General features: G+C 41.9%; 1 pseudogene; it reads right to left on the minus strand.

Annotated features, from left to right (window-relative positions):
• Positions 1-3,895: 3,895 nt before the first annotated feature.
• On the minus strand, positions 3,896-4,441 carry LOC120853645 (annotated as a pseudogene).
• Positions 4,442-13,100: the final 8,659 nt, after the last annotated feature.

Consider the following 13,100-nt stretch of genomic DNA (forward strand, 5'->3'; position numbering starts at 1 on the left):
TTCTTTACCATCTCGGCCAGCAGGGAAGCCTGTGATTCTTTAGGTTGTGTAGAATTTTCTCCCTGGAGACTTGAAAACTAGTTTCTCATTTGAGATAGTTTATAGGTAACTTTCTTTATGAAGATTAGGGGGAGACCAAGTGGTCCCTTTGGGTTTCTTTATGCTTTTATAAAATATACCATGTCATACTGCATACTTTACCATTTGTTTTTTCCCCTGTATCAGTCATGGGCTTAGGCATGAAGTGCAGAGTCCACTCTGACTAGTTAAAGCAAGAAAGGGATTGACATAAAGTATATTAAAGCTGGGGGTGGGAGGAAACATACTTGAGGTCAAGCTTCTTGGAGGATCACCCACACCCAGTGGCAGAAGCTGGCCTGATGGGAAAGCCCTGAAGCTGTTGAGCACCAGATGATGCTGGGAAGTCCAAATTACTGCAAGTGCTAAAGCCACTAGCCTCGCTGCCAATTTTGTGTCAAAAATTCTACCCTGAACTACCAGAAAACCTCCACAGGCATTGCTGCCTCCACCATCCCAAACTCCATGCCTCTACCACTCCTCTCTGCACGAGCAAGGGAAATCTTCATCAGTCTGTCACCAGCATTGCATGCTTACCCCCCAAGTAGTGTCACCTTTGTGCACCAAATTGGCAGAGCCTTAACCTCAGGCCTGTGTCCTAGCTACAAGGGAAACTGGACATTTGTGCTCTACTTTGGAGAGTTTGGATTCACAGTGTAGGTATTTCCCCAAACAGAAGTCAATTCAAAAGATAATGAGCTCTGGGACTTCCATGGCAGTTCACTGGTTAAGATTCTGTGCTTCCAATGCAGGGGGCACAGGTTTGATCCCTGGTCGGGGAACTAAGATCCTGTATGCCACATGGTGAGGCCAAAAAAAAAAAAAAAAAAAAAAGAGAGAGATAATGGACCTGTGAATGGAGTGGATATCACTGCTCCATCCCAGCCAACTTCTTGCTTCCAAGGAGTGGCATGTGGGCAAGAAAAGACCAGAGGAAACTTTTATTGAGAGACCTGGTAGTATATATGGTGAGTATGCCACCCATATCCATTGGAATTTAACTTATTAAGATGCTGTGTCAGCATCTGCATCTCTTCACCTAAAAAGGGAGCTCTAGGGGAATTAACACCACACCATCTGTCAATCAATCACTGAATCCAGTGATTGGACTCCTTTGCCCGTTTGCCCCCTGCCCTCTGCCCCAATGGCTCTTGTTTTACACAGTGTCCCAGACTTTCTCCCTGGAGTAAGCTCTCTGGTCATCCACAGTGTAGCTGGCTTGCTATCTGCCCCCTCATTGCTGCCTTTCCTACCAGGTCTCACTTCCTCACTTGCCTGCTGATGTTTCTTGTGTATTTCAAGTATACAACCTCTGTCTCATCTTGAGTCTCCCTCAGGGGGGATCCCAGGCTAAGCTGAACTTTTTGCCCTAGGTGCTTTCACATTGTAAGTTATTTCTTTTATAGTGTTTAATGAAGAAAGCAAGGCTGAGTTAGCAACCTGACTTCCTTAGAAGGCTTCTTTGTTCACTCCCTCTGAAGTCTGTCTTGGAGGAGTCTGCTCAAGGGCAGGACTGTGGCTCCAGGTCTTCAGGCTAGGCCACAAAAGCCCTCACAGCTTCTCCTTTCTGCCCCTGGCAATAGTTCAGGCTACAGTAAGTCACTCCCAGGACCATCCTCTATACAAATTGCTGCTAGAATACTTTAAAAGGGTTCATCTCACTTCTCTCAGAGTTCCTCTCTGTTCCTTTCCAGAAAGCAGAAGAACCAGAGTTTAAGCAGAACTATTTTGAGCCCTTTACAATGACAAAAACTATAGGCTCTTTAACTCTTAAGACTATATTCTCTTTCAACAAGTGAGGTAATTCCCATTTTGCTCTGCAAGAATAAATAAAGCAGTCACCATTCTGTCAGTTTTCTAGCTTGGAGTTCTTTCTGGTGATTTTATATCCAGCAGTGCAGCTGTTGACAGAGCCTTAGCTAGGCTGAGCTACCTGCAAACCTTTCCAACATACCTGCATAGGAGCATTGGAAACTTCTGAAAGAGCCTGCGTACTGTAAAAATCAGAACATTTGTACATAGCTTTTCAACATGTGATGGAACAGAATTTCAGGACCCCTTCAAAGCATGCTTTTATAAGAGAAGTTTGAACTATGGAGAAAAAAGTCCCTTTTCAAAAGGTGCTTTCTTTCCACAAGGCTTGCTCTCTCCTGGCTCCAGCTGCTGACCGGCCCTTTCACCCCTCTATGTGTATATGGGCTTCCCATGCTTCTGCCCCTTTGCTTTTTCCAGATATAAAAGTCCAACACTCCTACTGCAGTTGCTTTTCTCTGAAAACACTTGACCAGCGAGTTCCACTAACACTCTGTTTTCAAGTTGTGGAAAATGGAGGCACAGAAGAGAGATGTGATGTCTTTAGAGTTATTTATGGTGTGGAGGGAAGGAGAGCTGCCTTAGAAAATGCTCCCATAGAAATCAGATAGAAACACTTTTATGCCACTTAGTGCTTGAAAAGAACCACTAGAAGGGGCAAGCATGGAGGGAGCTGAGGATGAATTTGACAAATACTACAGAATATCAGGTTTTGCTTTTTCCTTCTGCAAATTGTTTTTCAGAAAATAAGGAGTTTCCTTGTACCTATATAGTCAATATCAAATTTCTGTTGAATACCTACTATAGGCTACACAATGCTCTAGACAAGGGATCAGCAAACTTTTTCTGTAAAGGGCCAGGAAGTAGATGTTTTAGGCTTTGCAAGTCGTACAATCTCTATCATAACTGTTCAGCTCTGCTGTGACACAGCAAAAGCAGTCACAGACAATATGCAAATAAATAAGCCTGCTGGTGTTCCAACGAAACTGTTCATAAAACTGTTGTTCACAGGTTTGGTCCATAGGCCATATTTGCTGATCCCTGTTCTAGGCACTGGGGATACAGTAGTTCAGAAAACAATATCCTTGCTATCAAAGAATCTATATTCTGATGTAAGTTCTACTTTAAAATCTGAATCTTTACAAATGGGTATTTGTGATTTGGAATAAGCATTCAGCTACAGCATTATGTGCATGTGTACGTGTGTGTGTGTGTTGTGTGTGTATGTTAGTTGCTCAGTTGTGTCCAGCTCTTTGTGACACCATGGGCTATAGCCCACCAGACTCCTCTGTCCATGGAAGTTCAAGAATACTGGAGTGGGTAGCCATTCCCTTCTCCAGGGGATCTTCCCAACCCAGTGATCGAACCCAAGTCTCCTGCATTGCAGGCAGATTCTTTATCATCTGAGCCACCACGAAAGCCCATACATGGGTTCAAAACAGGTATAGAGGGGAGTGAAGATGGCATGCCCTAGAAATTTGTGTGAAGTGACCCCAAAAGTGGCTCTTAAAAGATGTCAAACATGCTTGTGATGACTTTTATCAAGATTATTTCATTTATGTGAGATTGGTAAAGAAGAAATACTTGATTGATAAACTGGTATTTTTAGATTCTGTAGATATAATTTAAATATATATGTGAATGAAATTAAAACACTAGCTTTCTTTAAGTAGAAATTTGACAAATTCACATTCTTGAAATTATATATTCAAGTTGGCTAAGATACTTTTTGGGGACCCTCTCTTTGGAGTAATGGGAGATGCCCATTTCATCTCCTGAGCTATCATTTTCTTCTCATTCCTTTTTTTGTTTAGTTTTTATTTCATAGTCATAAACTTAACTTTGCAATCCAGCTAAACTTGGAGGGGAATAGGGAAAATATGGAACCCAAAGAACAGCAGTGGGAGCGCAAAAATTATGGAAGCTATTTCAAGAAGATGTGGATGATGGGATGCTCTCCAGAGCTACAGAGGGAATTCTGGTGGTTAAATACAAGTCAGATTTATTAGATTTGTCCACAGTCAGCAATTTTGATCTTCTTGCTGGTCTTGCCATTCTTGGACTGCAGCACTCTGTGGCTTCTACAGTATCCATGCCCTTTTTCGCCTTGCCAAAGACCACATACTTGCTATCCAAACACTCGGTCTTGGTATACTGTAGATGAAAAACTGGGAACCATTTGTGTTGGCGCCAGCATTGGTCATGAACAAGATACTAGGACCTGTGTGCTACAGGATAAAATTCTTGTCATCAAATTTCTTTCCAAAGATGGACTAGCCATCAGAGCCATTATGGTTTGTGAAGTTACCACCCTGCACATACATAAATCCTGGAATTATTCCGTGAAAGCAGGAAACTTTATGTCAAATGTTTTCTCCCTAGTGCTCAGAGTTCAGAAGTTTTCTGCTGTCTTTGGAACGTTGTCTGCAAACAACTTGAGAGAGAAGTGACCCAAAGGCTTGTTGGCAATGTCCAAGACCAGGTGGGGTTGACCATGGTTGGGCAGTGGGCGAGGCTCTAGGCAGCTGCATCTGCGAGGTCCTCCTTGCATTCCTTGATCTAGCTTTCTCCCTGCTTCCACTCTTTCTCTCACACCCTCCACAGTTCACTCTCTACAAACCTGTCAAAATGGTTATTTTAATATAGAAATCAGATCATGTGGCTTCCCTGCTTAGGACCCTCATATGGCTTCCTCCCACATTTGAAATACTATCCAAAGTCCTTCTCAAGACTTTGGCACTCACCTGGCACTTACCTCTCTCTCCTACTGGTTTCCCATCCTTCTTTCCTCCCTCACTGTGATCCAGCCTCACTCATCTCCTTACTGGTCCTTTACTCAAGACCTTGCATTTGCCCTCTTTCTGCATGATGCTTCCTTATATTTCCTCACTTCATCCAGGTCTCTGCTTGAATGCCATCTCCCCAGAGAGACCTCCCCAATTGCCCTATCTAAAGAGACCTCTGGAAAGAGTGAAGGTGTTAGTTGCTCAGTTGTGTCCGACTCTTTGCGACCCCATGGACCGTAGCCCCCCAGGCTCCTCTGTCCATGGAGTTCTCCAGGCAAGAATACTGGAGTGGGTAGCCATTCCCTTCTCGAGGGGATCTTCCTGACTCAGGGATTGACCCTGGATCTCCCACATTGCTGGCAAATTCTTTATCATCTGAGCCACCAGAGAAGCCCCAAAGAGACTCCTAGGTGTTCTCTGTGTCCTTAATGTTCTTTTTCTTCATAGAACTCATTATGCTCTGCCTTTGTTACATGTAGTATTTGTGTATTTACCAGTCTCCCCCACTGGAATGGAAGCTTCATGAGGGTCTTGTCTTTCTTTTTTTTTAATGCTGAATCCTCAGTGTCTAGAATAGTGCCTTGCATATAGTATACAGTCAATAAATATTGAATAAATGAATAAATAAGTGAATGTGTGTGTGGGTGCTAAGTCGCTTCATTCATGTCCAACTCTTTGTGACCCTATGGATTATAGCCTGCCAGGCTCCTCCGTCCAAGGGCTCCAGGTAAGAATAATGGAGTGGTTTGCTGTGCACTCCACCAGGGGATCTTCCCAGCCCAGGGATGGAACCTGCATCTCTTTACATCTCCTGCCTGAATTGGCAGGCAGGTTCCTTACTAGTGCCACCTAGGAAGCTCCAAGTGAATGACTACAAGCTATCTATTAAGTACCAGTTATGGACCAGGAATTATTCCTACTTTCTCAATATATATTGTTGTGTAACTTCTTTTGCACATGTTATTTCATGTGTGATCTAGAATGAATCACTTTAGTGGAATTTATTATAATAGATACAATAATCTATAAGTGGAATAGATTATAAATGTCATTTTAGGATATAAAGTCAAATAGAAGAGAGAAGTTTTATTTGTCTTGTGAGCCTCTATGTAGCTGCAGTGTGGACTTTGTTTTATATTTGGTGAAGTCCAGCTTTTCTCAGAATTCCAGGGCTCATCAGCCTCTTTTTCTCTTACCTGCAGGTAATAGGAAAATGTATGAGTTCTCCCTTTGCTTTCTACATTCTATTTGAAGACTTCTTTTTCAGTTCTCTCTGTATTATTGGGATTCCCTTAACAAATTTTTTCATGGATTTGCCGTCAGTTTGGACATCCAGGACAGAGCAATTAATTCTATAGTGACTAAGCCCAAAGTCCTAGTATGACCCCTCCTTTGACCTAGAAAACCCTTTGGATCACTAACCTGTGTTTCTTAAGCTAATGTTTCCATGAATGTTTGCTACTCCTTTTTGCTTTAAGATTCAAACATGTGGCCTGAATCCACTGACTTATTTTATTTCAAAATTTCTTTCAGTGTCTATATTGAAGTGTGCTGATCTTGGAGCACCTAGTCAAAAGCTGGGACCTTAGCTATGAATTATGACAGTCACAAAGCTCAAAACTGGCAGATAATTTCTTCTCTGTCCTGAAGGATTATTGGCCAGTGGCTGAGTCCCTTTACAGAAAAGGTTGTGTATGGTACGGCAACCTCTTCATTTGATGCTCCTTTCCTTTGTCCCTGTGCTCACTTCATCCTTCATCCAGTTCATCACACTGGCAGCTCTTCCCATCTCACCATTGACCTTTGCCTTCTCCTTGTGTTCACTTTGAAGGGTCACGTGGCTCCTCCGTTATCGTCTCCTTTCCAGGCATTGTTTTCTCACCTTTAGGCTCATTCAGGTATTTCATGTTGATGTTTCCATCTTCCAAATGATGCCACATGCTTTCCATGTATGTCCAGCATTAATCTTGATTATGATTCCCAAGTCCTTGAGGGATTTCTTTCACCCCGTAGACCAGGGCATATTTTAACTCTGTAGCTTCCTTCTTTCTTATCTTTTTGAAAACTTTCTTTCTGAGAAGCATGTCATTGTAAACTTGTTCATTCCTCCTCTAGTGTGGGCTTCAGTTGTTTGGAATCTCCAATATGATTTCTTTTTTAGGTACTCTTAAGTAACTAGCCTACGAGTAAGGTTACTTGCTCTTTGCCACTAGGATTTAGCTCCTAGAAAAATATGTTTCTAGGAAGAAGTGAAACTCCTCTTGCCATTCTGCTTGTCTCTGGCTCTTGCTGAGGACAAAGGAATACTTATGCCTCTGTATACTCATTAAGATAAACTGGCTTGGGCATAGGTGATACAACTTTTTATATTTAATACTGACTTGGTCATTGCCATTCTCTGCAGTTTTTGAGAGGTAATGCTTTTAGGGGCTGAATTACCTTAGTAAATGTGCCGTTAGAGAGGGCTGTTTGCTCAATGAGGACTCTTTCTTTTAATTTGACTGTTATTCGGGATTTTTCATAGAGTTTGTTTTAAAAATTATGAATGCTATAACAACATTTTCCTTAGATTTATCTTGTAATGGTAAATGCTTCTTGCAAAAATTTTTGGGATATTATGCAGAAATGTATAAAGAAGCAGCACTAAACATGAAACAACAAAAACAATTTAATCATAACTTCATCATCAATAGGCAGTTCAGTTCAGTTCAGTCGCTCAGTCATGTCTGACTCTGCGACCCCATGAATCGCAGCACGCCAGGCCTCCCTGTCCATCACCAACTCCCGGAGTTCACACAAACTCATGTCCATCAAGTTGGTGATGCCATCCAGCCATCTCATCCTCTGTCGTCCCCTTCTCCTCCTGTCCCCAATCCCTCCCAGCATCAGAGTCTTTTCCAATGAGTCAACTCCTCGCAGGAGGTGGCCAAAGTATTGGAGTTTCAGCTTTAGCATCATTCCTTCCAAAGAACACCCAGGACTGATCTTTAGAATGGACTGGTTGGATCTCCTTGCAGTCCAAGGGACTCTCAAGAGTCTTCTCCAACACCACAGTTCAAAAGCATCAATTCTTCGGTGCTCAGCTTTCTTCACAGTCCAACTCTCACATCCATCCATGACTACTGGAAAAACCATAGCCTTGACTAGACGGACCTTTGTTGGCAAAGTAATGTCTGTGCTTTTGAATATGCTATCTAGTTTGGTCATAACTTTTCTTCCAAGGAGGAAGCATCTTTTAATTTCATGGCGGCAATCACCATCTGCAGTGATTTTGGAGCCCCAAAAAATAAAGTCTGACACTGTTTCCACTGTTTCCCCATCTATTTCCCATGAAGTGATGGGACCAGATGCCTTGATCTTTGTTTTCTGAATGTTGAGCTTTAAGCCAACTTTTTCACTTTCATCAAGAGGCTTTTGAGTTCCTCTTCACTTTCTGCCATAAGGGTGGTGTCATCTGCATATCTGAGGTTATTGATATTTCTCCTGGCTATCTTGATTCCAGGTTGTGGATTCTTCCAGCCCAGCATTTCTCATGATGTACTCTGCATATAAGTTAAATAAGCAGGGTGACAGTATACAGCCTTGATGTACTCCTTTTCCTATTTGGAACCAGTCTGTTGTTCCATGTCCAGTTCTAACTGTTGCTTCCTGACCTGCATATAGGTTTCTCAAGAGGCTGGTCGGGTGGTCTGGTACTGTTAATGCTGTGGCATTTTTTTCCTTTCATCACTTTTGTAATTTGATGACATGGTTCACTGCAACCATTCCTACCAAAAATTAGCAACCCACAAAGTGATAGGAGACTAAGCAAAAATCTTGAAAGGTTTGCCATTGCTTATCACTTTAAACACACATTTTAATTCAAGTCACTTTCCTTCTGAGTGGAGTGGATTTCAGTATTGGAAGGGGTCTTACTTAACCTTCCAGTCTGACTTCTTCTAACTGATAAACTTGGATTCCTCCATAATTTTCCTAGAAAGTGTCATAAAGTTTCTGTTTGCTGGGTTCTGACCTATGCTCTGTATTCTTTCTCCTGAAATGAGTTTCCCCATTCTTTGTAGGTTTAAATGATTTCTTCTCTTGTGTCTCTTTCCTAAAACCTTAATCACATTGTGTAGATATTTTTGGTTTATTCTTTCATGGATTTATTCATTTCACTAGGGCAATACTCTGAACCTAGAATACAAGGTTTGTGAAGGCTTGATGATTAGTGAAATTTTTTATTTCAAAGATAGTAGCAGTTTTCTGTTTTTCAGAGGCAGAGATTTTATACTGTGAAAGACCCGAAGACTGTTCTCTTTCTTTTTCCTTTGGTCTGGGAACTCTAACATTTTACCATGCCTTTGGTAATGCAAAGGTAAAGTGCAGATCTTGCTTGAAAAGGACAGTTTGAGACTTCATGGACTTTGGAGCAGTGATGGCTCACATAAGGTTTTATGGGTCTTCCTTGTTTTTGTAATTCCCCTTTGGTATTTTGTAATTCCCCTTTGATACTTTGTCTGCTGACCAAGATAGCTTGCCTAAGTCTATGTGTTGAGAATTAAAAGAGAGTCAGTGTCCTCACTTAGTAAAATTGATACCGAGGGTTCTCAGGTGGCCTGAAGAAGCTGACCATGCCAAACAATGACCCACAGAAAAGCCTAGAGTAGTATTTCAGATCTATGTGACAGGTGACAACCAGATAACCCCTGGCTGTTATGTCCCTCAGGATATGAGAAGTATATCCTTCAGACCTTCCCTCCATCCCCAGAAATACATGGGGAAGGAAGCCAGGGTAAAGATTGGACATTGTAGGTAGCAGGATAAGAAGAACAAGGAGCCCACACCATTGTTTTGGAAACAGTGGGAACTAAAGGAAAGGTCATTTCCAGGGCTAGAGAACAAAGACTACTTGTATTCAACAAGTATTTGTTGAGCACCTACCATGTGCTGGCACTGTGCTAAGCACTGGGAATGCAAAGATGTCTGAGACACAGTCCCTGTCCTAATGAAGCTCACAGTGATGTGCACTGAATTATCTTGATGGTAACATGAAAATACAACACAACAGGGCAAATGAAATGAAGACTTGTACATGTAATCACTTGACTATGAGGAATGTGACATCTGACTCTGCCTAAGAGGGTAGGACAATTGCACTCATCTCACATGCTAGCAAAGTAATGCTCAAAATTCTCCAAGCTAGGCTTCAATAGTACATGAACCGAGAACTTCCAGATGTTCAAGCTGCATTTAGAAAAGGCAGAGGAAACAGAGATCAAATTGCCAACATCTGTTGGATCATAGAAAAAGCAAAAAAATTCCAGAAAGACATCTACTTCTGCTTTATTGACTATGCCAAAGCCTTTGACTGTGTGGATCACAACAAACTGTGGAAAATTCTGAAAGAGATGGGAATACCAGACCACACTACCTGCCTCCTGAGAAATCTGTATGCAGGTTAAGAAGCAACAGTTAGAACCGGACGTGGAACAATGGAGTGGTCCCAGGAAAGGAGTACGTCAAGGCTGTACAGTGTCACCTTGCTTACTTAACTTAAATGCAGAGTACATCATGTGAAATGCTGGAATAGATGAAGCACAAGCTGGAATCAAGATTGCAGGGAGAAATATCAACAACCTCTGATGACACCACTCTAATGGCAGAAAGTGAAGAGGAACTAAAGAGCCTCTTGATGAAAGTGAAAGAGGAGAGTGAAAAACCTTGCTTAAAACTCAACATTCAGAAAACTAAGATCATGGCATCTGGTTCCATCACTTCATGGCAAATAGAGAGGGAAACAATGGAAATAGTGAGAGACTTTATTTTCTTGGGCCCCCAAATCACTGCAGATGGTGACTGCAGCCATGAAATTGAAAGACGCTTGCTCCTTGGAAGAAAAGTTATGACCAACCTAGACAGCATGTTAAAAAGCAGAGATATTTGACAGAAAACAGCAAAATTCTATAAAGCGATTATTTTTCAATTAAAAAATAAATGTTAGAAAAAGAAAGCAGATATTACTTTATTGACAAAGGTCCATATAGTCAAAGCTATGGTTTTTCCAGTAGTCATGTATGGATGTGAGAGTTGGTCTATAAAGAAAGCTGAATGCCGAAGGATTGATGCTTTTGAACAGTGGTGTTGGAAAAGACTCTTGAGAGTCTCTTGGACAGCAAGGAGATCAAACCAGTCAATCCTAAAGGAAGTCAACCCTAAATATTAATTGGAAGGACTGATGTTGAGGCTGAAGCTCCAGCTTTGGCCACCTGATATGAAGAACTGACTCATTAGAAAAGACCCTGTTGCTGGGAAATATTGAAGGCAGGAGGAGAAGGGGACGACAGATAATAAGATGTTTGGATGGCATCACTGATGTGATGGACATGAGTTTGAGCAAGCTCCAGGAGTTGGTGTTGGTTAGGGAAGCCTGGCATGCTGCAGTCCATGGGTTCACAAAGAGTTGGACATGGCTGAGTGACTGAACTGAACTGAAGAGGATAGGAATGCTGAGGAAAAGTTCAAGGAGGTGGTGAGGTTTAAGCTGAGTCTTAAATGATGAACAAGAGCTTAGACTAGATGGTGAAATAAATTTCAGGCAAAGGGAGGAACATGAACTTAAATTGAGGTATGAAAGAATGTTGTTTTGAGGGAAAGTGGAGTATTTTAGTAGAGTAAGAATCGAAGGCTGGTTGGAGAAGAGAATTTGGGACAGGGAACAGACAGGTGGGCAAACTGTCTAGTGCAGTAGACAAGAGCTTATATGACACACTAAGGTCTTTGGATTATATGTACCTAATGAAGTATAAATTAAAGAGTATGCCAGGGAATTACATGAGCTACTATGCCTTTAAATAGAAATTATTCTGTTCTAGTATGAAAGATATCTTAGGTCAGAATCTCTAGAAACAGAGCCTGAGATGGGGATTCTTGTATAAGTGATCTATTCAAGAGGTGCTCTTAGGGGAAGATACGTTGAGTGAGGGAAGTGGGATGGGGCAGGGGAAGAAGTTGATCAAAGATGTGGTTTCAGGGAGAAGCTGAACTCAGTTTGATTTCATGGGGAGCTCTGGGGAATGAACTGCAGCTCAGAGGTGGTTCTGCTACTCCCAAGGCGAGGATGGTATCCCAGCTGTCTCCAGATAAGATGGCTCCATCAGTTGTTGATAGTCTTGTAGAGAAGAGTGTGAGCGTGAGCTTCTATCAGTCAAAACCTGCATCCTCTTGGGGATGAGCGTATCAGTCTTAGGAGACCTGGGTGGGGCTCCAACAGCATTGACTGTATGGGATGGATCCGTCAAGGCTAGAAGTGGAGGAACAATTGGGAGTTTTCAGGAAAAGTGTGAGATATAACAGAGAAAGGAGCGGATTTAAGAAATACCCTTGAGGTGGAATTGATGAAATTTAGTAGCCAATTGTATATGACGATAGTTGAGAACAGATTCCAAGTGCCATCTCTGTTTGAGGCTTAGGTGACTGGCTACCTGTTGTCTGGACACTGATCTCTTATTTAGAGGTCAGGTGAGGGGTAGATTTGAGAGTAATGATGCTGAGTTTGGGTTTGCTCTAAGAATTCAGGTTTCTTGTAAAATACCCAGAAAGCTATGGTCAGTGGACAAGAGAGAATCCATTGCTGTTTAGGGTAGGGAACTGAGCTAGAAATTTGTAGACATCATCAAGGTGAGTTTGGCAATCAAAGCTAAGGGGTGGATGAGACCACCCAAGGAGAGGAAGATAAAACAAATAATGCTGTAGACAACTTGGAAAGTGTCTTGGACCCAACCTGCTCATTCTAGTTCCAGACCCAGTTTCCCAACAGATATCATCAATAAAGAATTAATGGACTGAAAATGACAATGATTGTTCTTGAAAGTTTGATTTGGAGGTTTCTTTTTTTCAGTGGACTGTTATTATTATTTTTAAATTATTTATTTATTTTCAGCTGCTCTGGGTCTTTGATGCTGCATGAACTTTTCTCTAGTTGCTGTGAGTGGGGGCTACTCTGTAGTTGTGGTGCTCAAGCTTCTCATTGCGGTGGCTTCTTTTGTTGCAGAACATGGGCTCTAGGGTGAACAGGCTTCAGTAGTTGTGGCACATGGGCTCAGTAGTTGCAGCTCCTGGGCTCTAGAGCACAGGCTCAGTAGTTGTGGTGCACAGGCTTAGTTGTTCTGTAGCACGTGGGATCAAGGATCAAACCCAGATCTCCTGCATTCTTTACCACTGAGCCACCTGGGAAGCCTGAGGTTTCTTTTTTTTTTTTTTTAATATTTGTTTTTATTTTATTTATTTATATTTAGTTGTCTGTACCAGGTCTTAGTTGTGGCATGTGGAATCTTTAGTTATGGCATGCGAACACTTATTTGCTGCATGTGGGATCTAGTTCTTCAGTCAAGAATCAAACCCAGGCCCCCTGCATTGGAACCATAGAGTCTTAGTCACTGGACC

Source organism: Oryx dammah, unplaced genomic scaffold (genome assembly GCF_014754425.2).
Source record: "Oryx dammah isolate SB20612 unplaced genomic scaffold, SCBI_Odam_1.1 HiC_scaffold_26, whole genome shotgun sequence".
Classification (NCBI taxonomy): Eukaryota; Metazoa; Chordata; class Mammalia; order Artiodactyla; family Bovidae; genus Oryx; species Oryx dammah.